Raw genomic sequence first — 26,541 nt, 5'->3', positions numbered from 1 at the left:
AGTTTACAAATTAAATGAAAGTTTACAAATCAAGTCAGCCTCTCATACAAAAATTTATATACACCTTGCTATGTACTCCTAGTTGCCTTCTCCCTGAGACAGCACACTCTTTCTCTCCACTCTATATTTCTATGTCCATTCAGCGAGCTTCTGTCTCCCTCTGCCTTCTCATCTCCCCTCCAGACAGCAGCTGCCCACATAGTCTCATGGGTCTACTTGATCCAAGAAACTCACTCCTCACCAGTATCATTTTCTATCTTATAGTCTAGTCGAATCCCTGTCTGAAGAGTTGGCTTTGGGAATGGCTCCTGTCTTGGGCTAACAGAAGATCTGGGGACCATGACCTCTGGGGTCCTTCCAGTCTCAGTCAGATCATTAAGTCTGGTCTTTTTATGAGAAATTGAGGTCTGCATCCCACAGCTCTCGTGTTCCTTCAGGGATTCTCTGTTGTGTTCCCTGTCAGGGCAGTCATTGGTTGTAGCCGGGCACCATCTAGTTCTTCTGGTCTCAGGCTGATGTAGTCTCTGGTTTATGTGGCCCTTTGTGTCTCTTGGGCTCATAATTACCTTGTGTCTTTGGTTTTCTTCATTCTCCTTTGCTCCAGGTGGGTTGAGGCCAATTGACGCATCTTAGATGGCCACTTGCAAGCGTTTAAGACCCTAGACAACACTCACCAAAATGGGATACAGAATGTTTTCTTAATAGATTTTATTATGCCAATTGACCTAAATGTCCCCCGAAACCATGGTCCCCAAACCTTTGCCCCTGCTACGCTGGCCTTCAAAGCATTCGGTTTGTTCAGGAAACTTCTTTGCTTTTGGTTTAGTCCAGTTGTGCTGACCTTGCCTGTATTGTGTGTTGTCTTTCCCTTCACCTAAAATAGTTTTGTCTACTATCTAATTAGTGAATACTCCTCTCCTTCCCTACCTCCCCACTCTCGTAACCATCAAAGAAATTTTCTTCTCTGTTTAAACTATTTCTTGAGGTCTTGTAATAGCGGTCTCATACAATATTTGTCCTTTTGCAACTGACTAATTTCACTCAGAATAATGCCTTCCAGATTCCTCCATGTTATGAAATGTTTCACGGATTCATCATTTTCTTTATTGGTGCGTAGTATTCCATTGTGTGAATATACCATAATTTATTTATCCATTCATCCATTGATGGGCACCTTGGTTGCTTCCACCTTTTTGTTATTGTAAACAGTGCTGCGGTGAACACAGGTGGGCATATATCTGTTTGTGTAAAGGCTGTTATTTCTCTAGGATATATTTCAAGGAGTGGGATTGCTGGATCGTATGGTAGCTCTATCTCTAGCTTTTTAAGGAAGCGCCAAATTGATTTCCAAAGTAGTTGTATCATTTTACATTCCCACCAGCAGTGTATAAGTGTTCCAGTCTCTCCACAACCTCTCCAACATTTGTTATTTTGTGTTTTTTGGATTAATGCCAGCCTTGTTGGAGTGAGATGGAACCTCCAGGTAGTTTTGATTTGCATTTCACGTTTCTCTAATGGCTAATGATCGTGAGCATTTCCTCATGTATCTGTTAGCTACCTGAATGTCTTCTTTAGTGAGATGTCTGTTCATATCCTTTGCCCATTTTTTAACTGGGTTATTTGTCTTTTTGTAATTGAGTTTTTGCAGTATAGTTACATTTTAGAGATCAGACACTGATCAGAAATATCATAGCTTAAATCTTTTTCCCAGTCCGTAGGTAATCTTTTTACTCTTTTGGCAACGTCTTTGGATGAGCTTAGGTGTTTGATTTTTAGGAGCTCCCAGTTATCTAGTTTCTCTTCTGGTGTTTGTGCATTGTTAGCAATGTTTTGTATACTGTTTACATGTATTAGGGCTCCTAGCGTTGTCCCTATTTTTTCTTCCATGATCTTTATAATTTTATATTTAGGTCTTTGATCCATTTTGAGTTGGTTTTTGTGTATGGAGTGAGGTATGGGTCTTGTTTCATTTTTTTTTTGCAGATGGATATCCAGTTATGCCAGCACCATTTGTTAAAGAGACTGTATTTTTCCCATTTAATTGACTTTGGGCCTTTGTCAAATATCAGCTGCTCATATGTGGATGGATTTATGTCTGGATTCTCAAATCTGTTCCATTGGTCTATGTGTCTGTTGTTGTACCAGTACCAGGCGGTTTTGACTACTGTGGTGGTATAATAGGTTCTAAAATCAGGTAGTGTGAGGCCTGCCACTTTATTCTTCTTTTTCAGTAATGCTTTACCTATCCTGGGCCTCTTTCAAAAGGGGAATCTTTCTGAAGCATGACTCCAAGACCAGAAACCATAAAGACAAAGATGGACCTAGTTCCCATTATAAGTATATCAAATGTCTAAAACTGCTGGATGGCAAAGTGCACGAAACGAGATTGAAAATTACAAAGAGGGGTGGGGGGATATTTGCCTCACATGTGACAAAGGCATCCCAGCTCTAGAGTCCGGCCAACCCAGGGGTGAATTCCTCCTCAACCACTTCCTATTTTGAAGGACCAAATGTACCTGGCTATTAAGAGACAATTTTATTTGGGCTATTGAAATCATTACTGTCGTTAGGTGTGGTAGAGTTGGTTCAGAATCATAGCAACCCCAAGCACAACAGAGCAAAACACTGCCCTATCCTGTGCCATCCTCACCATTGTTGCTATGTTTGGTTTGAGCCCAGGGTTGCAGCCACTGTGTCAATTCATCTCCTTGAGGATCTTCCTCTTGTTCGCTGACCCTCTACTTTACCAAGCATGATGCCCTTCTCCAGGGACTTTAACTGGTCCCTCCTGATAACATGTCCAAAGTATGGGAGATGAAGTCTCACCGTCCTCGCTTCTAAGGAGCATTCTGGCTATACTTCTTCCAAGACAGATTTGTTTGTTCTTCTGGCAGTCCATGGTATAGTTAATATTCTTCGCCAACACCATAATTCAAAGGCTTCAACTCTTCTTAGGTCTTCCATATTCATTGTCCAGCTTTCGTATGCATATGAGGTAACTGAAAACACCATGGCTTGGTCAGGAGACATTATTAATGAGGAACTTCTTAAAGAAGAGTGAGGAAACCTGGGGTTTTATAAAACAAGGGAGTAGTTGGGGAGGATGGAGGTAGTCTTATCTTGGAATATGTGAGGGCGAGGTGGTCCTGAGATGCAAAATAGTGGGGGTGTTTCTTAACCATGGCTATTTTCCAAGAACACAGGGCTCGGGTCAAGTTCAACATTGTCAGCTCCCCCTTTTGTTCCAGACGAATGGTACTATTTGCCTCTGAACAACTCAGAGGTCATCACAAACCTCCTGAGTGGGTGAAGTCAGAACTGAGGAATGCCCTCTCTTGGGCTCTAATTGGTCTTGTTCCTGCAAAATCAGGAGCATCTATTGAGAGGTGGTGTCCCAGGTCAGTGGTTTTAGGATCCTTGAGATCAGGTATCTTCAAAGTGGAGTGCCGGGGAGGAAAGGAGATTCGCTGACACGAACAGCCGTGTTAAAGTGAAAAACCAGGAGGTGAATCCTGAGGTGGCCAGTGCCATGGGCTTCCAGAGATCAGTGGGAAGGCATCAGCTATGCAGCGGGCACGCTCAGTTCCTCCAAGTTCTCCATGCTCTTGGCAATTGTATGAGAGTATTGTAGCTGCTGTAACACTGTAACAAAGTAGCATAGTCTAGGAGGCTTAACCATCTGGAATTCAGTCTGTCAGGGTTCTAGAGGCAGAGGTCTGAAATCAAGGTGTGGCAGGGTTGGTCACTTCTGGAGGTTCCAGGGGAGGGGCCTTCCTTGTCTCTCCCAGCTCCTGGTGGCCCCTAGGGTTCCTTGGCTTGTGGCTGCCTCACTCCACTCTCTGCCTCCATCGTGACGTGGCCTTCTCCTCTTTATAGAAACATCAGTCACATAGGATCAGGACCCATTGTACTCCAGTACAATCCCATCTTAACTTGGTAACATCTGCAAAGACCCTATTTCCAAACAAGGTCACATTCACAGGTAGAGCAGGGGTTAGAACTTGAACATGCCCTTTGGGCGGACACAATTCAACCCACAACAGTGATGTTGTCCCCTAGTCTCTCTTGTATGAAGGCATGTGTGACCTGGGACTTCCGCCAACTGAGGTCTGCTGTGGGGACAAGCCCTACCTAGCCCTCCAGTGTCAGCTCAGGGCTTCCAGGTCCTGGCAGAAGGGTTTAGCTGGTGGCCCCAGGTGTCCCAGACATGGATTCCCAGCTGATCTCGTCCAGCCAGCTTCTCCTAAATAGGGTTTTGCCATCCCCATAGCCAAGCCCCATGTCCGTAATTACATGTTGGGAGTGTGGTGGGGCCAGCCTGGCGGCTGTATCAGGCCTGGCTGTTATTGCAGGATGAAGCTTCCAGCCCCAGGGCCCGAGGAAGCCTGAGGCCACTGCACCAGGCCCTTCCCACCAGGCACCTCTGTGCTGCCAAGGAAACTAATGGCACAGACGCTGTCCCCCTCCATGCGCAACATGTGGTGGGGCCTGCCCTGAGTCCCAGGGAGCCCCCACAGTCAGGCTTCATGGCACGGGTTGGGCTGCGTCCCCACCCCACCTGGCCTCTGAGTCAGCAGTGACCGGCTAACTGTCCCTGAGCTCAGCTGGCCAAGTCCCTCCTTCCCTGCCACAGGGGTGCCGAGTAGCACAGGCTTTTGGAGGAAAACCCAAAACTTCCCCTGCCCTTTGACAGCACTCTTGATCCCTGTCACCGACCCTACCTGAGTCCATGGACAGGCGCTCGGGGCGTGCAATACCACACCACCATCACTGTGACGGAGAAAAATAAACACCCAAATGGCTGTGAATGGGAGGGGGGCCATTGAAAGGTGGTACATCCATGTGATGAGGCAGCTCAGTGTTGCGAAGCTTCAAGGAAAGACAGCAGCCTCGACAGAGCAACTGCTGGAGCGAGTGCAGAACAGCTAGTGTTTGTCATGCACTGCCTCGTAACAACTGAGCTGCTGGAAACTCCACAAGCTTACTTTCTCACTCAGCTTCTTTTTTGTCTAATAATTTAATTTACCTTCTTTTTATTGTTGTTGAAAATATACACAGCAGAACATACACCAATTCAACAATTTCTACATGTACAATTCAGTGACACTGATTATATTCTTTAAGTTGTGAAACCATTCTCACTCTCTGTCATGGACTGGGAAACCCTGTGTCGTAGTAGTTAAGTGCTACAGCTGCTAACCGAAAGGTCAGCAGTTCAAATCTGCCAGGCACTCCTTGGAAACTCTATGGGGAGGTCTGCTCTGTCCTATAGGGTCACTATGAGTCAGAATCGACTCAACAGCAACAGGTTTGGGTTCTTTTTTTTGTTGTTGTTGTTATCATGGATTGAATTGTGCCTCCCCAAAATATGTGTCAACTTGGCAAGGCCATGATTCCCAGTATTGTGTGGTTGTCCTCCGTTTTGTGATCTGACTATCCTCCATTTTGTGATGTGTTGTAAATCCTAGACTCTATGGAAGTAGTTATGGTCCCACTGGGGAGTGAGCTGTTATGTTAATGAGGCAGGATTAGGTCATGTAAATGAGGATCAGGTTATGTGTGTTATTTAACGAGGCAGGGTTAAGGTGGGATGTGTCTTGAGTCGCCATTCTTTACCACCCCACTCTTTACCACCCCACCAGAGATGCAAGCAGGGAGATACATACTACCACCAAGAAAGAAAAGCTGGGAGAGGAACGTATTATTTGGTCCCGGGGCTCCTGTGCTGAGAAACTCCTAGATCCAGGGGAAGATTGATGAGGACTTTCCCCCAGAGCCAACAAAGACAGAAAGCCTTCCCCTAGAGCAGGTACCCTGATTTCAGACTTCAAGCCTTGTAAATTGGGAGAGAATAAATTTCTGTTTCTTAAAGCCACCCACTTGTGGTATTTCTGCTATAGCAGCACTAAATAACTAAGCCACCCTCTTTTTCTGAGTTGTTCCTCCTCCATTAACATAAACTCAGTGCCCCCTAAGCTTCCTGTATAATCTTTTGAGTTGCTGTTGTAAGTTTGATCCCATCTTAAAAGAGCGTAATGCTCAAGGCAGACATTCCTTAACAGTTAAGCTAAACTATCATTTGGTTTTAAGACTTCAGGGGATATTTTTGATTTAAGATTTAAAGATTATCTCAGGGCAACAGTTTCAGGGGTTCAGCCATCCTCACTGGCTATAGAAAGCCTGGGTTCTATAAGGATTTAAAATTCTGTTCTGCATTTTTCCCCTTTTGATCAGGATTCTTCTATAGAAACGTTGATCAAAACTTTCAGTAATGGTAGCTGGGCTCTATCCATCTGGTCTCATGCAAAGGAAGCAGTTGTTCATGGAGGCAATTAGCCACTCATTCCATTTCCTCCTCCTATTCCTGACTCTCCTTTCTTTGTTGCTGCAGGCATCACATAGCTTTTGAGGGTCTGGAATCTGTGAGCAGCTTAGCTTATGGATTTGGCTCTGAGTCTGTGGGGTCTCTCAGCTGGGGCTGCAATCATCTGAAGGCTCAGTTGGGACCAGAAGATCTTCCAAGGTGACTCACTCATGTGGCTGGGGAGTTTGTGCCAGCTGTTGGCAAGAGACCTCAGCAACTCCCCATGTGGACTCCTCCATAGGACTGCTTAAGCATGCTGGTCAGCTCTGCCAGAGCAAGGGACACAAGGAAGAGCAAGGTGCAAGCTGGAATATTTTCTAGGACCTAGCTTCAAAAGTCACACTCTCACTTCTGAATATCCTATCTGCTACACAGGTCAGCCCTACTCAGTGTGGGAGAGGACAACCCAAAAGAGGGAATACCTGGTGGTGAGAGTCACCGAGGCCATCTTGGAGGCTGGCTTCTACATAGGGGGTCACATAGAGTTGAATCAGTGTTTGCTACACAAATACATTTTTCAATAAATATAAATGAACACGTTCTACCTGCATCCCTTGGAAAATGTTCCCCAGGGTTACATTTGTGTAAATATATTTCTGCACAGCAGAAATCTTTGGTATTCTCTCTGTTGGAGTGGCCATATGATAAAGGTCTTTGTAATGAGCATGCATTATTTTGATTATAATTTTTAAAACTTTATGCAAAAGAAAAATAACATGAACAAGACCAGAGATGTTTCTGCATCTGGCCAGACAACCTTCCTGTGGCCCAACAGCCTGAGAAGGGACCAATAACAGAGTGCAGGAATCTGGGGCTCACGGCTCTGCCCAAATACAGCTTCACTGTACTCCCGACCACAAACGGTCACTGGTGAAGTCACAGATTCAGGACGTGTCTCCCTTTGTTGTTGAAGGAACAAGCACTTGTTTCTTGCTGTGAAGGCTGCTGTCATCTGGGATGCACTTACACACAGAAGAATTGACTGAGCCCTGTTCCTAGTGAAAATCATAAACAGAAGGAAGAGGGATATGCTGTCATGCCCTGAGCTCAAGCATGAGATCCCCGGCCAACTGGACATCTGTCTGCTGCTCTGCAGCAGAGCACCCACCCCAGGGGCTGTGGCCGTGATCAAGCAATGGCACCTACATACTGACCACTCCAAGTGCTTCACCGGATTAGCTCATCTGACAATGGTCAACTAACAGTGGAGACAACATCGACCATTCCACCATTAGTGCCCTTGACCTGAGTCTGACCTGGGTCGCCCTAAATGGCCAAGTCACAGGAAATGTCACTACACCCTTTACCACACCCCCATCCCTCCACAGCCCGAGAGCCTCAGTGAGCTGATTGCCAGAACACACAAGTCCAGAGACGTGACCCTTGTTGAAGGTCACCCTGCTGGTCGCCGGCTTGGCCAGAAGATGCCCCCACCCCACAGCAGACACTGCTCATTGGGCCTGAGCTGGAGTCCTGAGGGGAGGAGCAGGGACCCCCCCTCAACCCCACACTACTGGCTCAGGTGCCCCCTCTCGGGCATTGATTCCTCTTAGTCACGGGGCAGTAGTAACCAGCAATTACCGAGGAAAAACCACAAGTGCCGCAGTAATAGTCTCAAATCCCCCAGCCTGGTGCGCAAACTGCTGCAGGAAGGGCGGGGCTGCTGGCCTTGGGATCCAGAAAGACCCCATCTCTCAGCTACAGGATTGCTGAGGTCCAGACCCTCCCAGAGCCCCCCACAAGGTGGCTGAAGCAGCTCCCCGAGGCAAAGGCCTCCCCTCCTCCCAGTCTGCTCCTCCTCGGCTCCCTGCTAATTTCGGTGACCCGCATCCCTAGCCTGGAAGTCCAAGGAGCCCGAGGCTAGCCAGCCCCCTAATTACCAGCGTGTGGAGAAGTTTGGCCTTCGGAAATGGGACAATTACTTGCTTGGGGAGCTGGCCGCCATCAGATGCACAGCCTGAGATGAATTAAGCACCTAGAGCCACTCCCTACCTGTCACTTTTTATCACTGTGTTGGTTCCAGAGTCTGCTGCTCTGGCCTTGCTGCTGGATGCTGCCTGGGCTCCCCAGCCATGGGGAGATGACACCCTCATTCTGGGGGGCCGTGCCTAGGCTCTGAGTCTCATGGCAGGGGGGCATCCTAGTGGAGACCCAAGTCCGGCTCTTCACAGCCAGGTGGAGGCTATATCTGACCAGCCAGGCTGCTGGGGACCAAGAAGCCAGCTATGCCAGCCAAAGGACCAAAGGGATGAATGGAGAACAGGGCAGGCATAGCCCTAGCCACAGGTGGAGACTGAGCAGAGCCTTGGTGGAGGACTGGGCCTCAGGGACTCTCGCAGCCTTGGGGACTCTTGGGGACAGTGAGGCCCTGCTCCTGGGGTGGGTATGTGACCCTGGAAAGGCAGCAAGGAAGTTCCACCACAGTGGGTCCCCTAACTCCCAAAGGAAGGACCCCCGAGACAGAGAAAGAGGGCTCCGGGCCTCCAGGCCAGGTTCCAAAAAGGGCGGAGACCTCATAAAACCCGAGTATGTGCGTGGGGTGGGCAAGGGTAGCAAGATAGACTCCTGGGGGTGCTCTCCTTGCCCCCTCCCCAGCCTCCTCCCCAGTGGTCAATGAGTAGGACCTCCTGGGTGGTGTCGGAGCTAGGGAGGGGACTGTCATATGGGGTGGTGGGTAAGAGGAAGTCCTGGGGGGAGGTCATGGTGACTTCCACCGCATCTGAGGACAAGACTCCAGGGGTGGAGGTGCATGGGGAGAAATGGGGGGGGTGACACAGACCCCAGACCACATTCCCCCCCAAAAGTGATGCCAGGAAACCCCAGCCCAGCCACAGGCACCCTGCAGATGCTCCACAGACACTCCAGACACTCTGCAGATGCCCTAGATGCCACACAGATGCCACACAGACAGAACCCACAGATACCCCAAAGACACCCCACAGATTTGCCGCAGATACCACAGATACCCCACAGATGCCCCACAGACCCCACAGACACCCTACAGACACTCCACAGACACCCCACAGACTCCCCACAGGCACCTCACAGATGCCCTACAGACATCTTGCAGGTACCCCACACATGTACCACAGACTCCCCACAGATGCCCCAGACACCCCCGGGGGGCCAGGGCTACGACCTAGTGGCTCTGTCTACCCCCCATCACTGTGACAGGGTGGGGGCACCACCTCCAGGAGTGGACCCAGGTACCTTTCTGAGATGGCAGGTGGTCCCAGCAACCCACCCCACCCCTAGACCACTGAAGGGCTGCTGCGCACAATGGGAGCCGTGAGAACCCAAGGCGATAGGCCAGGCTCCAGTCCCATGTGGCCCTTCATGAGCCCCAGGCGGGGTCTTTACTGCCCCTCCCCCACCACAAGTCAGATGAGACAAGGCCAGAGTGCCAGGAGCAGGTTTCCCAGCATGAGGAGGCCCCCAACCCTGGACCTCAAGGGGTTAATGGGGCGGGCAGGCGAGGCCCCACCCTCCTGAACTCCCTGGTCCATTCCCCAGTGCTCACTCATTTAGGCTGAAGACAGAGCCCTCTTGTCCTAGGCAGCCCACACCAGAAGGAAAGGTCAGACCATGGGCCCTTGTCCACGGGGCCACAGGGGGAGACTGCTGCCCTGCTCTTACACCCTTGGGCCGGCGGCCGGCTCCAGTGCCCCAGTATAGGGCTCTGGCCAGGCCTGCAGCCCCCCTACTCATTGGTCTCTGTCCCCAGAGGCAGCATGGCCTCCACCCCACCTGTGTGGCCTCAGCCTCAGTTTCCCCAGTGGCACCTCCAAGGAGGCTGGGAAGGCGAGTGGGACAATGTGGGTCATAACCAGGCCACGCTCACCAAATATCCCCTCCCCCCCGTGCCCCCAGAAGCCCAAGGTCATACCCCAAACCAAGGCTCTGGACTCCATTATAGCCTGTGGCCCTGCTCCCCCATGGTCCCCTGACTGGCCCTCCAGGCAGGCTTTCCAGCACCCAGGGATCATCTCTGTGGCCAACAGCCTCAGACTATCAGACTCTCCAGGCCTGGGAACACTTGGGGAGGGGGCCTTGAGTCAGGGTTGGGCAGGCCCACCTAGCCCAGGAACTCTACCCCCTACTCCCGACTTCCTCCAGGCCTCTGCTGGCACATCCCCTTCCCTCATCCAGTCTGTCCAGAGGCTCCAAATCTCGGACTATGCCTTAAGCCGGTCCCACAAGTGCCTTCCTCATGGATGTCCACGGACCTGCCCAGCAACCTCTACCACTGAGCCGAGCCTGCCTCCAGGTGCAGGCACCACCCTCCCAGCTCCCTCCCTGCTCAGGCTGGCATGGTGCTCTCAGCCCAGGAAGCTCTGGACTGATGGGTCCTGGAGCATGGAGAGCCACCAGGACCAGCCCCCAGGCCTGGCTCAGCCACCTCCACACCTGCCGCACCTCTCTGCGCCACCCAAGCCGCCCTCTTTCCAGCTTTCTGTCCACTCCCTGGTCTGAATCAGCTTGGACCAGCAGACCCAGCAAGCTCCTTCCCAAAGGAGGGCAATTGTTGTTGTTGTTAGGTGCCATTGAGTCGGTTCCGACTCATAGCAACACTATGCACAACAGAACGAAACACTGCCCGGTCCTGTGCCATCCTTACAATCGTTGTTATGCTCGAGCTTATTGTTGCAGCCACTGTGTCAATCCACCTCGTTGAAGGTCTTCCTCTTTTCCGCTGACCCTGTACTCTGCCAAGCATGATGTCCTTCTCCAGGGACTCATCCCTCCTGACAACATCTCCGAAGTATGTAAGATGCAGTCTCGCCACCCTTGCCTCTAGGGAGCATTCTGGCTGCACCTCTTCCAAGACAGACTTGTTCGTTCTTTTGGCAGTCCATGGTATATTCAATATTCTTTGCCAACACCACAATTCAAAGGCATCAACTCTTCTTCGGTCTTCCTTATTCATTGTCCAGCTTTCACACGCATATGATGTGATTGAAAATACCATGGCTTGGGTCAGGCGCACCTTAGTCTTCAGGGTGACATTTTTGCTCTTCAACACTTTGAAGAGGTCCTCTGCAGCAGATTTACCCAATGCAATGCGTCTTTTGATTTCTTGACTGCTGCTTCCATGGCTGTTGGTTGTGGATCCAAGTAAAATGAAACCCTTGACAACTTCAATCTTTTCTCGGTTGATCATGATGTTGCTCATTGGTCCAGTTGTGAGGATTTTTGTTTTCTTTATGTTGAGGTGCAATCCATACTGAAGGCTGTGGTCTTTGATGTTCATTAGTAAGTGCTTCAAGTCCTCTTCACTTTCAGCAAGCAAGGTTGTGTCATCTGCATAATGCAGGTTGTTAATGAGTCTCCCTCCAATCCTGATGCCCCGTTCTTCTTCATATACTCCAGCTTCTCAGATTATTTGCTCAGCATACAGATTGAACAGGTATGGTGAAAGAATATAACCCTGACGCACACCTTTCCTGACTTTAAACCAATCAGTATCCCCTTGTTCTGTCCGAACAACTACCTCTCTATCTATGTAAAGGTTCCTCATGAGCACAATTAAGTGTTCTGGAATTCCCATTCTTCACAGTGGTATCCATAGTTTGTTATGATCCACACAGTCGAATGCCTTTGCATAGTCAATAAGACACATTAAGCTTCCTTCTGGTATTCTCTGCTTTCAGCCAGAATCCATCTGACATCAGCAACGATATCCCTGGCTCCACGTCCTCTTCTGAAATCGGCCTGAAGTTCTGGCAGTTCCCTGTCGATACACTGCTGCAGCCGCTTTTGAATGATCTTCAGCAAAATTTTGCTTGCGTGTGATATTAATGACATTATTCTATAATTTCCACATTCGGTTGGATCACCTTCCTTGGGAATAGGCATAAATATGGATCTCTTCCAGTCAGTTGGCCAGGAAGCTGTCTTCCATATTTCTTGGCATAGACAAGTGAGCACCTCCAGCGCTGCATCTGTTTGTTGAAACATCTCAACTGATATTCCATCGATTCCTGGAGCCTTGTTTTTCGCCAATGCCTTCAGAGCAGCTTGGACTTCTGCCTTCAGTACAATCGGTTCCTGATCGTATGCCACCTCTTGAAATGGTTGAATATCGACTGATTCTTTTTGGTATAATGACTCTGTGTATTCCTTCCAACTTCTTTTGATGCTTCCTGAATCATTTAATATTTTCCCCATGGATTCCTTCACTATTGCAACTCAAGACTTGAATTTTTTCTTCAGTTCTTTCAGCTTGAGAAACGCCGAGTGTGTTCTTCCCTTTTGGTTTTCCATCTCCAGCAATTAGCGTCTGTAAACTGGGAGCGTCTCAGCAGCAGGATGGAAGCCAGCCGGCCCAGACCCCCTGGAGCCCACAGCTACTGGCTGGGCTACCTGCCTGGTGCCTAGACGGGAGGCCGGCAGGAGACTGGGAGTTGGCTGGGGCTCACCTTTCCTCCCATTTGTCACTCACCCAAGGTCAACCAGGAGGAGGGAGGGAGGGAGGGACAGATGGTTGGATGGATGGACGGATGGACGGATGTATGGATGCATGGATAGACAGATGGTTGGGTGGTTAGATAGACAGATAGATGAATGGATGATCAGCATCCTGGGAGATGAGCACCCCCACCACTACCACTTAGATGATGCTTGGAGTATGTGGATCACAGTCAAGCTGGAGCCCTCCACACTGGGAAAGCTGCAGGGTTTTCTGTGATAATTAAAACCAGTGTCTTTTTTATTTTTAAATAAATACACAAACAGAAGGAAAATGGAAGCCCCTGGTGCCACGCCTACCAACAGGCCCCACCCCGCCTCTGTCCCTCCTGCTTGCCCCTGCATGCCTCAGCCCTCCTCAGTGGCCATCCTGGGTCTCTCGGTGCCCTCTAAGCATCTTGGTGAGGGGCTTCTCCTTGCTGGGGGTCTCTGAGCAAGGGGCATTAGTATCCATGTTGGGATCCTGCATTTGTTAAGCCACCATGGCCCAGATATGCTACCGACTCCACATCCATCTAGCTGACCCCACTGAGGCTGTGGTGGAAAGTTCAGCTCCCCTTGTCTGGCCCTGGTCAAGGCCGGTGCGCCATGAGGCCTGCACACTGCGGCCCAGGTGCCCTGGGAGGTAGGCAGGGCACCCCTCCCCCTGCCTCTTCCTTCAACAAGGGACCTTTTACTGGGGCTGGGACCTTGGACCCTGAGGGCCCCCCTTACCATGCCCACCCCTGGAAGCAGGTTCTTGCCCACAGACCCCACCTCGGCCTGGGTGTGTGAACACCCCCATGCCCTCTGAGCACACTCCCTGGGCTGTCTGGCCACCCCATCCTCTGAGGTTATTTTCCGCTGTACCACACCCACTGGAAAAGGCCACCAGAACAGCCTCTGGGCCAAAAGCTGCCGTCAGCAAGCCATAGAGGAGCACAGTAGGGAGAGGGGCTGTGGAAGGGATCGAAGGAGCCCAGCAGTTGCAATTTAAAGCAGCAGCAGGGCCGCCAAAGGGGTGAGTGGCTCAGGTCCGACCTTCCAGTGGGAGAGGCCCAGTCAGGCAGCCAGAACCCAGGCCATAAACCAGCTCTGCAGACAGCGAGGCTTTTTGCCAGGGAAGGTGTTTTGGGGTGAACTGTGTCCCCAGAAAGGCATATTGAGGTCCTAACCCCCATACCTGTGAGCGTGACCTTGTTTGGAAACAGTCTTTCCAGATGTTATCGGTTAGGTTAACTCGAGGTTACGGTGAAATTGGGTGGGTTCTAACCCTATGCAACAGATGTCCTTACAAGAAGTGGGAATTTGGGGCACGGGGAGACATGGGCAAAGTCACAAGACAACAGAGGCAGAGACTAGAGTGATGTGGCCACAAGCCAGGGTATACCTGGGGCCACCAGAAGCTGGAGGAGACAAGGAATGATCTTCCTCTAGAGACTTCAGAAGGAGCAGCACGCTGAATTTGGAGTTCCGAAGTCCAGAAAGAGAGAAAATAAATTTCTGGGTTTTAAGCCACCAGTTTGTGGCACTTTGCCCTGGCAGCTCCAGGACGCTGATATAGATCACCAGAGCGTCCACACAGACGACAAACGTGGACACAGATACAGGTGACCAGAGTGTCCACACAGATGGCTGACATGGACACAGATCGGGGGAGGGGGCTTGAATGGAGTAACCCCCATGCCCATCCCAGGAGCAGCACCCGGCCCGAACCCTCAGGACCCCGGAACCCATGGTCTCCACTCTAAAGGTACAGAAACTCGGGCACAGGGAGGGTCCCTGGCCTGGCCATGGCTGACACGGAGCCAAGCCCAGCGCCCAGGTCATGGGGGCCGGCCATGCTGGGGGGCTGGGAGAAGGACCCACACCACCACCCCAACCTGGGACTCTCACCTGCGGCTGCCTGGATGCCCCCAAGCTTGTCCACACCCCTGGCTGAGACCCACATGTTCCTCAACTCCCTGTCCCCACCCCACGTCCCCTCTAATGGGCTTTCCTTCGTGGAGTGCAGCCAAACCCTTTGAGCTCCAGAGTAACTCTCAGTGTGGAAATTCTATTTACTTGGATACTCGGAGTGTTTTATACCCCAGCAACCTCAGGGAAGCCTCAGCCAGTTTTCCCTCCCACCACCAAAACTGGCAGCATCAGAGGCAGAAGCCCCAGGGCAGCAAGTAAGACAATTGCAAAGAATAGGACCCTGGGGCATGTGTAAGTGAGCCTCTTAAGGCCCAAGGTTAGCTTGAGGGCTGTACCACCTCCCCCTACCTGCCTGCTGGTCACCTGGATACCTGGGAGCAGGCAGGGTCCCGAGAGTAGCCAGGTTTCTGGAACCTTCTGATGGGGAAGAGGAGCTGGATGTGTAGGTCCTTCCCAGCCCCTCCCAGCCCCGGTGTGGGGGTCCAGCCCCTCCTGTCCCATCTGTCTCTCTGAGCTATGGCCCCCTGCCAGGGAAAGCCCTGCCCAGCCTCACTCTCCACCGTGACCATCAATACATGGCGTGGATGGCAAGGGCCTGGAGCAGCGCCTGGGTGAAAAGGGAGGGTGGACCCAATTCTTCCTGGGTGTGAGGGGGGGCTGTGGGACCCCTCAGGGGAAGTGGGGGCTGTGGGGATCCTGTTCCGGGTCCTGGCAGTTCATGGAGAGGCCACTCGAGTGGGGGGGGTCGGCCAGGAAAGCGCCCAGCACTGGGTGGGCGGCTGCCCCAGTGTTGGGGGGCAACGTAGCCACTGTAAAAACTTCCCTCCAGGGACAGTCCCCATGGCTGCGCATGGGGGAGACGGTGCTCATCCTGCATGAAGTGGCTTCCAGCCTCCCAGACAGCACCCAGGACAGCACCCAGCGACCCCTGGAGTCTGTTTTCTGTGGGACATCTGATTACGCCCCTCCCACGCAGGGCCCAGCCCTTCCGGGTGGGGCATTTGGCACTCAGCCAGCTGCTCTGTGTCAGGGGGGTAAGACAACAACTTTGGAATTTAAGCATGGTTCCCCAATCCTCCCCATGCCCCTCAGGCATGCTCCACATCACCCCCCATGCAGTTGAGACCATACCTTCAGGAGTCCCAGGTATGCTGGTGCATGGGGCGGGGTACAACAAGATCCCCAATGAGGCACTGCCCCTTGATCTCCTGCCCCTGCACCAGCCCCACTGCCTCCGTCCCTCCCCACCCTGCCTCAGGGTCTCTCGTGGCAGGGGGGACCTTTGCACTCATGGCTGCTGGGAGAAGGCTGCCATGGTGTCCTGGAGAGGTGTCGAGTCCACCCAAGCGGGAAAGCTGCTGTCCGCCATGTGCAGGGGGAACCGGCTGTGGGCCCCCATACCTGAGACACGATGGGGGCTTTCCTCATGGGAAAGCCCGTGCGCACAACCCTTCCAGAGCTGCTGGGCTTCCAAACCCATTGGAAACTTCAACTCTTCAGCTCAGTGATTGCATAACCCAGAATTCATCCTTGGGTAAACTGGGGTCTGTACAAGCAGGGAACACCTGGGTGGTGCAAACGTGCTCAGTTCCTCACTGAAAGCTTAGAGGTTCAAATCCACTTGCTATGTCCACTGCATGACTTGGCACTCACTGGGGCACCTCATTCCACCCTCAGCAACCACTCTGCCATTTCACAGACACAGAGGCAGATGCACAGGGACAGGGTGTGCCTGAGTACACCCAGCTCAGAGGGGGGCTTAGGCACCACACTGCCTGGCCGCTGCACAAAGGGGAGGGATCCGGCTCTGGCGGGCTTCCTTGCATGTGGTAGAGAGAGTCCAAGTAAAGGACCCCGGGGACCATCAGGGCGTTGAGGCATGGGAATGCTCATTCTCAGTCACAAAGGGGGAGCCGGGACTGTGGGGACAGCGTGGTCCCCATGGCCCCAGCAACTGGCCCACCATGCTGCTCCTGAAGTTGCTCCAGCCCCTGTTCCAACCCCCAGAGGCTAGTCTACCAGGCAGAGCATCTGGAGCAGGGGCCTCACCTGAGCCGCCCCCCCACCCACGTCCACCTCAGGGTGCAACTCCAGGTGCAGCCAGGCCTCCCAGCTGCACTGCTGCTTCGCCAGGAAGGAGGAACCTTCTGGAAGTGATATTGTTGCGTTGGTGCCAGGCTCTCACCCTCCCTCAAGCTGACTAATCACTGAGTTCTGCATTCCCTCAAGGAGCTCCGGCTGTGGAACGAGGGAGGCCACCTGGGTGCTGGCCCATGAGTCACTGGGGATTCCTCTGGGCGTGGGGCAGTGTGTTTGCTCTCCTGGGAGCGGCGCAGCTGCCCTGCAAAGGTGCTCACAGCACTGCCAAGTGCATTTCAAGGGAGTTTTCAGGCAAATCAGGAAGTGAAATCAGGTTGCGGCACGGCGCTGGCTCCTTCCTTCGGCCCTGCGGCCTGTGGACGTCCCTGCTCCTCACTCCACGGGGCAGCAGATACACCGCCTCCTGTTCAGCCCCCCTACTGGATCCTCAAAAAAGGGAGCCAGGCTCTGCCTTTACTGACGCAGACCCCCAGGACTTTGACATGCCTGGCTCTGGCCTTGCCAACCCCCGTCAGGTCCCCTGTGATTCTATACTTGCCCCTGCAGCCACAGCTCAGCGAGGGGGGAAGAGGGGTACTTGAAGGCCCCAGCACCCAACGCTGACCAAGCTGGAGAGCTCAAGCCTAGGAGGAATCTCACACTCAGGGTGTCAGGGCCCCTGGAGAAGCAGGAAGAGACCCTGACTCTGTGTAATCAGCAATTTCGCAAGCTCCCGGTGGGATGGAGGACCACAGTGTGGTTTTGGCCGAGCAAGCCCATGCTGGTGCAGGTCACATTCTGTTACCCAGGACAGGAAGGTTTGGCTGTCTCATGGGGGTACTATGGGCTTTCTGCAGCCCAGCATGTGGCCAATCCAAGGCAGCCAGCTCCACACTGACCACCAGCACCCAGCACCCCTTCCACTGCTGCCCAGACTGGCTGTCTGAACTCTTCATTCCAGCCAGGAAAACCCCACCCCCCACTTTGCCAGGGAATTTGGCCCAAAGCAGAAGTTTACTCAGATAACATGAGACTCCCCGCCAGGGTCAGGGCAGGGTGATGGGCGTGTGCGCCTTCTCTCCAAGCTCTCAGTGGGCCCCTGGGGGGAAATTCTTGCCCTCCATGCAGGAGACCTAGGTTTGATTCCCCACCAATGCACCTCATGCACAGCCACCACCCAGCTGTCAGTGGAGGCTTGTGTGTTTATGATAGTGAACAGGTCTCAGTAGAACTTCCAGACTAAGAAAACTGGGAAGAAAGGCCTGACAATCTACTTCTGAAAACAAGCCAGTGAAAACCCTGTGGATCACAATGGTTCAATCTGACCCCGGTCAGGGAGATGGCACAAGACTGCTCTGCTGTGCATAAGGTCACCATGAGTCAGGTCTGACTTGACAGCAGCTGATAACGGCGACACAGCTCACATCCACGTAGGCTCTGGGGAGAGAGGCAGGGAGAGCTGAGGGGTCATAATGGTGCCCCTGGGGGAGGCCGTCTGGCTGGGGCAGCTGGCCAGGGCCAGGAACCCAGGCCGTACTTGGTGCTGCTCTGCGCTACTTTCGGCTTGGGGTCCCGTTTGGCCTTCTGAGCCCTGTTCTTCCTTGCTGGTTTGTGGGTGTGGATGACGAAAGGGCTCCATGGTGCTTTTTTCCACAGAATTTTAATTGTTTCCAAATTAATCCTGGAGCCTGTGTGAGTTCAGCACAGATAAGATGAGGCAGGAGGGGGGTCTCCCCTGCCTGGTGGTGGTATGGGGCAGCCACACCCTCGGACATGACGCCATCCCTGACTGATGCCCAGTGCCCCTTCCTGGTCCCTGGCCCCGGGAGCCCCTCTGTGTGGCTGACTTCCAGGGGATTCTCATTCTGTTTGATCTTGGCTCAACGTGCCTCCTAATCCTATTTTCACCAGTTCCTATCCAATTTAATACAGCTTCTGTAAGTCAAAATTAATTACCTTGTGTGCTTCCAGCCCCTGGGTCCCACACGGTTCCTGGGGCCTGGGGCTAGGCTAGAGAAGGGGGAGTTTGGAGGGGAGGCAGGAGGAGGTGGCTCCCCACATCGGGGGAGGGCTATGGGACCCCCCCCACACAAAGGAGCCCCTGCTAAAGGAGCAGGTCCCAACAGAGAATCATGAAGGATCAGCCTCCAGTCTGCCTGCTCCTACAGGAAGTCTACCCTGATTGTACAGCCTGTTCCCTGAGCTCCAGACTGGAGTACACCCTTCCCTCCACACATTGTTGGCACATGGCCACAACCACACTGTACCTACACCCCACCCTATTCATAGAGAATGTGGGACCTTGCAAAATGTGCTCGATTTCAGCAGATAAGAATGAGTAAAGACACCAAAAGCACAAGTGACAAAAGAGAAAATGGTACATTGGACTTCATCAAAATTTGGAACTGCACACTTGCACTCAAAGTCCACCATCAAGAAAGTGAAATGACAACCCACAGGATGGGAGAAAATATTTGCAATCACATACCTAAGACAAGACTTGTATCCAAAATATACAACCAACCCTTAAAACTCAATAATAATACTAGAAAAAACACCCATTAAAAATGGGCAAAGGACTTGAATAGACATTGCTCCAAAGAAGGTATGCAAATGGCTAATAAGCACATGAAAAGATGCTCAGTATCACTAGTAATTGGGGGAATGTAAATCAAAACTGCAGCAGGATGCCACTTCACACCCACTAGGACAGCTGTTAACAGACAACCAGACAATAACAAACGTTGGTGAGGATGTGGAGAAACTAGAACCTTCATCTACTGCTAGTAGGAATGTAAAATGGTACTGCTGCTATGGAAACAGCTCAGTGGTTCCTCAAAAAGTTAAACATAGAACTATCACAAGACCCAGCAAATCCACTCCTAGGTATATACTCAAGAGAAATTAAAAACTATGTCTCCACAAAAACTTGTACCCAAGCGTTCACAGCAGCACTGTAGATAATAGCCAAAAAGTGAAAACAACCCAAATGTCCACAAAATGTGTTCCATCCACACAACGGAATATTACTTAGCCATAAAAAGGGACGACATGCTATGAAATGGATGAAGTCTGGAAACATCATGCTGAGTGAAAGAAGCCGGACACCTTGGAAGAAAGGCCTGGCAATGCACTTCTGAAAAATCAGCAATTGCAAACCCTCTGGAGCCTAGTTCTACCCTGACCCCCATGAGTTGGGGTCAACTCAATGGCACCTGGTTGTTTTGTTTTGTTGGTAGGAGGTGGGGAATGGGGAGTGGCTGGTAATGGGCACAGGTGTTTTGGGGGTGTTGAGACTGTTCTGGAACCAGACAGAGGCAACGGTTGCACAGCCTTGTGAACATACTAACAACCACTGAATTGTTACTTTAAGAGGTGAATTGTACACTGTACCAGGTGAATTTCATTGCGTGTGGAATATCTCAATTAAAAAGGTGATTATGAAAAGAATTCATAAGAAGCACGCCTGGAACCCCTCAGGGTGGGTCGTGGCAGATTGAGGTAGGTTACACTCTCTGCTCCGAGCTTCCTCGTGGGCAAAGCAAGGATGGATACACTGACCAGAATGAAGAGGTTGGCTCACATTTTCTGGAGCCTCCACTGTGCTGGGTAAGTTCAAGGCTCTTTGTCAATCAGTTAATCTCACAAACCCCGGACAGGATGAGAAAAGAGGCAAACTAGAAGATGACGGAACCCAGGCTGGAGCTTCAGTGGTCAGGACCCAGAGCCAGTGTGCCTCTCCCTCTACTGGGTGGAATGTGCCCCAAAATTCGTGCTCACCAGAAGCCTCAGGATGTGACCTTGTTTGGAAATAGGGTCTTTGCGGATGTAATCAGTGTGTTAACACGAGGTCACAGGAGTAGAGTGGGTCCCTGATCCTATGTGATTGGTGTCCTTAGAAGAGAAGAGCCGGGGAAGACGCCACGTGATGACGGGCAGAGGTTGGAGCATGTAGCCACAAGGCCAGGAACGCCAGGGGCCACCAGGAACTGAAAGAGGTAAGGAAGGACCCCCCCTGCCTCCAGATTTTGGAGGGGGTATGTTTTTTTTTTTTTTTTTTTATGGTGTGGTGTGTTCTGGAATTCAGGACCTTTGGGTGCAGTGGGTAGCAGGCACCGGCCCCCACACACAGGCATTTCCTTGAGTGGGAACAGGCCACACAGACGCCAGCCGGCTAGACCAGTGAGCTTTTGCCACACAGAGAAGAAAGCTTTGACTTCAGAGCATTCAGGAGCTGTGGGCTGGCGTCTTGTGTTACCGACACTTCCAGAAGAGAAGCCACCATCCTGGGGAGAAAAAGCAAAGGGGCAGGGGAGAGGGCCACCCAGAGACCACAAAGGTCTGATAATGGATGACCTGCCTCCAAAGCTGGTGGCGCCTGCACATACACGCACACGTGCACAGCACGTGTGCACACCCACGCATGTGCACACATGTGCGTAGACATGCACACGTGCACACACACATACCCACACATGCACACACACACGTGCACATACCTACACACATGTACACACACACACATGCATACACACACACGTGTATTCACATGCACTGGAAAAGGCAAGGAAGGGTCTTCCCCTGAAGAACCTAGGGAGAGCACAGCCTGCCGATACCCTGAATCAGACTTCTGCCCCTGAGCCATGAGAGAGTACGTTCCTGCTATTTCAAGCCTCGTACTTTGCAGGACTTCATTACCAAGGCCCCAAGAGACTCAGACACCCTCTACTTGGCCTCGCTGTCCCACTCGCCGGGACTAGGCAATCATCTCCAGCAATGGAGGTCAGCCAGTGGGGCAGGACTGGGGTCAGCCCTGGGAGGACACTCGTGGCTTGTCACTGAAGGACACACACCAAAAAAAGGACTTTTCTGGCAACCACCATGACTCAGGTTTAGAAAGTGGTGAAAGTCAGGAAGATTTTACAGAGGCCAGGCCCCTAGAAATGAGTCTGGGAGCATGCCGTGACCAAGAAGTGAGGAGCGTCTGCGGAGGACCCTGACCCCACAGGTCATTGCCCGGTCTCCCGTGGTGTCTGGTGAGAGGGCACCAGCTTGTGCACCTGGTGCGGATGGTCCAGCTCTCCAGACGCCTCATCTCCCAAGGCCCCAGATTCTGGAGAGAGTTCTGGGCTGTGGTCTCCTTGCTAGTGTTTCCACTCCTTGCCACTTTCCCCGGGGCTGAAATCTGGGGGGCGGAGTGAGCATCATGTGACCACCATTCCCACGGCCAGCACCATCGAGAGGGAGGCCCTTCCCCAAGCTCAGGGCCCCTGCCAGAGAGGGAGGGCCTGAGGTCATTCCAGTGAATGCAGCATCCTGAGTGGTTCTGGAACCCTCCGCACCAACCCTGTCCTCTTTGGGAGCACCCAGCACTGTATGTGAGAGAGCCGGTTGCCGCTCCTGGGGAAGACAGAACGGTGACCTCCAAAGACTCCTCATCCTAACCCCTGAACCTGTGACTGTGAGACAGGACATAGCAAAGGGGGCTTAAGTTTGCAGATGGAAGTGAAGTTGCTCATCAACTGATCTTGAGATGGAAGATGATCCTGGATTATCCAGGTGGCCCCAAAGTCATCACAAAACTACTTGTTGTCGAGTCGAGTCCAACTTACAGCAACCTGTGTATGTCAGAGTAGAACTTTGGTCCATAGGGTTTTCAGTGGCTGATTTTTCAGAAATAGATCACCAGGCCTTTTTTCTGAGACACCTCTGGGTGAACTCAAACCTCCAACCTTTCAGTTAGTAGCCAAGCGTGTTAACCGTTTGCACCACCCAACCAAAAAGCAAACCTGCTGTTGTCAAGTCGATTCCGACTCATGTTGACCTCATGTGCATCAGGGTAGATACAACTGCTCCATACTGTTTTTGTGGCTATGACCTTTCTGAAGCAGACCACCAGAACTGTCTTTCACGGCACCCCTGGGTAGATTTGATCCATCAACTTTTCAGTTAGAAACTGAGTGAAAGAAGCCAGACACCAAAAGACAAGCATTGTATTTTCCCACTTACATGAGATGTTAACTGAGCACATCAGCCATTTGCACCATCCAGGGACTCCAAGAGGCACAAGAGATTGAAGCGCTTCAACACGAGGACTCACCCGCCATTGCCAGCTTTGAAGACTGTAGGCACCACAAGCCAAGGAATGTCAGGGCCTCTAGAGGCTGGAAAAGACAAGAAATTAATCCTTCCCTGGAGCCTCAGGAAGGAATGAAGCCAGGGACAGATTAAGCTGGGTATGCACAGGCTTAATAGTGCTTATTTAATAATCTGTAACCCTAAACACAATCTCTTTGAAACTGTTCACTACAGATTAGTAAGTAAATACAATTAAGCCCGTGGTTACCATGCTTACTGGTCAATCCACCCCTGAAAGTATTGCTCCCAACATCTTGACTTCAGTCCAGTGAGAACCACATCAGACTTCTGATCACCAGGCCCTCAGAGAATAAACGTGTGTTGTTTCAAGCCACCGAGTTTGTGGAGATTTGTTGGAGCAACAACAGGAATCTCATACATCCTCACCTCCCCAAAACTCATGCCTCTATGGAGCAGGACAGCTGCAAAATATTTGGATCTGGCGTTGGTGGGACCATCACTGGTGGCTGAACAGGTCCATGCACTGGATTCTCTGGGACCCCTCCAGGGATAAGGAGTCACAGCCACAGCTATCCGACAGCACCATGGTGGCACAGAGGCCTCAGGTCAGAAACATCCAGAGCCAGATGGGACCACTCAAGGGGCTGGTCACGTCTGCCCCTTCACTGTGGCACCAGCCTGGGAAGGTGACCTCAGGCATATCACACTGTGTCACATGTCACTGACAAGCCGAATTTAAACACAAGGACGTTTCTAGGAGGGCACTGCCCAGAGGATACCCTGGACCTGGGGAGCAGCAGAGGGGCTACTCCAGGCTGGGGCTTCTCCCACTTTCTCCTCCTGGCCAGGTGAGTTGGTGTTGATGGGATGTCCAGGGCTCTGTATGTGCCTGGCTGGCAGAGACCAAGGCCCGGGGGGCTGAGAGGGGCACCATGTGGACATCCCAGGCTTGGTAACCCCAGCGGGGCTGGGTGCCCCGTCTTCTGCACCTGAGGTGCTGTCCTCTGCCAACCCCAGGTGGGGTGGCTGGTTGGCACAGCTACTCCTGAGTTGACTCGGCTGGACAGTGGTGCTGCTGGGTAGTGAAAGTGGGCCTGGCCCCAACACACATAGCTCAGACCTCCTGAGGGAGTACTGGCTGCCAAGCATGCCACCTCAGCTATATACAGGTCTCATCCGTAGCTCAGAGGCATCCCAGCAAGGCGGGGATGGTAGCCCCCGGGGATGCCCTGTGTTGGCACCCCAGCCCCTCAGCCAGCATCCCTGTGCCTGCTCACCCCACTTCCCAGACATAGAGACTGAGGCTGGGGCATGAGACCCTGCCCTCCAGGCTTTGCAAACAGGTAGGCAGCTCCACCCTGTGTCCAGGGCCTGACTCCCATGACTGTGTTGAGTCTGCTGTGCGGGCGTGCAGCCTAAGACCATGACTCAGGACAACGTCCACACTATTAGGGCTGGAAAAGGCCCAGGTCCTCAACTGTTTTCGTCTGCAAGGCTGTCCCCCCCAGGAAGCAGGACCACATGGGGGTCCCCTGGCCCACCCCTCACCATCCTCCAACCTGCAGAAGGGCACGAGCTCCCGGAGGGGTCCTGGGGCCTGGGAGAACAAAGGAGGGCCTCTTGGCCATCCAGCCCTGGACATCTGTGCTGGCTGCTCAGTAATGGTGGAGGGTGTGCAGTGGGCCCAGCCTGGGCAAAGCAGGACCAGCACGGCTTGTTCTGGGGTGCGGGGGTCCAGTCACTGACCCTCCTCATGCTGGCCGCCTTCCACCTCTCTGTGCAGCCCCTGATGCCAGTCTAGCTCCGGAGGGTTTTATGCAGCTGCTTGACAATCGAATTGCCTTGGGAGTTGCAGCAGACGCCGGCACAGTGCCCGGTGACCCTTGCTTCCCAGGACACATAGCACGATTGCCCGAGGATCCATCTTCCACCTGGCAGTACAGACTCCCAGGTGCCCAACCCCCACTGCGTCATTGGGCACCCGGACTCAGAGCAGGGCCCGACGCAGACCTGGCCCCACCTGCCCATGTGGTTGGGGGTCTCCTGAGAATTACTGAGATGAGTGGCAAAGCATTGAATCCCTGGGGTCCTTGGCGTGAAGCCACGTGGATGCACAGCTGGCTGCCCCCTCTGCACACGTGGAAGCCATGTCCCTGCCCGACAGTCATGGTTTTGAGCCATTTGGTCTCACAACACTTTCCCGTCGGCCACCCCCTGCATGTGGACAGGGGGACAATTTGCAGTAAGGACCCTCTCGTCTGGCTGCAAGGCACCTCCATATTTACAGGGGGTGTCCTGCAAGGTACCTTTTATCCACCCTGTTTCACAGCAGGACACTCTGACACCTCCACCCCCACCCCCACCTGAAGCAGGGCAGGGCGGGCGGAAGTGCGGAGCCCGAGCCACAGAGCCCTTGAGGCTGCTTTGAGAACAGTGACTGGGAGCTCCTTCACAAGTTATTGAGTCCCGGAGGCCTGGGGGCGGGCCAGGGCTGCTCTCCAGCAGCTGTGTCTGTAGCAGCTGCTGACTCGGAAGCCACCAACTAGAGCCAGGGAGACCGCCAGCCAGGGCCTTTTCCCTTGCACCCCCTGTCTTTATTAAAACTGCAACCCAAAACCACCTCTCAGAACAGGGCTTGGAGCTGCCCTTCTGGCCTGGTCCATGGGGACCCCTGCCTCCCCCACCTTCCTACCTCCCAGACCCTCTATAGTCCTCTTGGCAGACATCCGCCCCAGAGGGAGTCTCCCTGCAACCCCCCTCCCCTCTAGCTCCTAGACACTCACCTCCCACCAACTCATTCCCTTCACTGTGGGGGTTGGGGAGCCGAGTTCCTCCTTCCCACAGCCTCCTGCCACCTCCCCCCCCACACACCCCTTGTGGGCCTGTTTATGCCCTTGGGGTGGACCAGGTCTGCAGGGGCTGAGAAGGGTTAGCAGCAGAACGGCAGAAAAGACTGGCCAGTCTGGGTTAAAAGTGGACCTACAACACCAGGCAGAACCCCGTGTTAGAAACTCTCATGCCTGATAAGAGTTCAATGTTGACAAGAGGGAACCAGGAGGGGTGATCAAGGTGATTGTGGCCTGAAGGGTTTGGAGTCAGCCACGGGGCAGAGGTGTGGTACAGTACTCAGCAGTGCTGACTGGGTTTCGGGTCCTGCTAAAAGTCTGGAAGTCCAGGTGGAGGATCTGGAAGACCCTTGGGGTATTAGAGACTTACAGAGACTCCGAGGAGGAACAGGAGGCTGAGTCAGCATCTTGAAGTTACCGGAACTTGGGGCGTGAAGCCAGCCAGGTTCCCACCCCAGCTTCAGGTTACCACCACAGGGTAGGTCAGAGCTGGACAGGGAGCTGTCAGCTGTCCCCCAGGCTTTGGTATCCTAAGGGGAGGCAGGTCCCCAGGCAGGGCTCCACTCACCTGGTCTGGGAGGGCAGCCTCCCCACATCTGTACGCTCCCCCTGCTGGACACCCTGGAGCTATTCCAGACAAGTGGTGGCTACTCAACGTGTCTGGCCAGACCATAGGGGTGGGGGAGGAACCACTGCCCTGGCTGCCATGCCTGGAAGCCCAACCCTGGTGATTCACACCGGTCACTGAGCTGCCAGCCTTGTGCCCAGCCCCCTGCCAGCTTCCCG

At 52.8% G+C, this 26,541-nt stretch overlaps 1 long non-coding RNA gene across 1 annotated transcript in view; it reads right to left on the bottom strand.

Annotated features, from left to right (window-relative positions):
* LOC126086845 (uncharacterized) overlaps positions 1-26,253 on the bottom strand; it is a 31,168-nt gene extending 4,915 nt beyond the window's left edge. Inside the window, exons 1-2 of the long non-coding RNA XR_007519608.1 lie at positions 26,126-26,253; positions 22,820-22,974 (exon numbers count right to left, since the gene is read on the bottom strand). This is a non-coding gene — a long non-coding RNA (uncharacterized LOC126086845). The remainder of the gene's footprint in view (positions 1-22,819; positions 22,975-26,125) is intronic.
* Between the last annotated feature and the right edge of the window lie 288 nt (positions 26,254-26,541).

This window comes from Elephas maximus, chromosome 12 (genome assembly GCF_024166365.1).
Source record: "Elephas maximus indicus isolate mEleMax1 chromosome 12, mEleMax1 primary haplotype, whole genome shotgun sequence".
NCBI lineage: Eukaryota > Metazoa > Chordata > Mammalia > Proboscidea > Elephantidae > Elephas > Elephas maximus.
The sequence above is the reverse complement of the archived record's forward strand: the minus strand, read 5'-3'. Positions and strand labels throughout refer to the sequence as shown.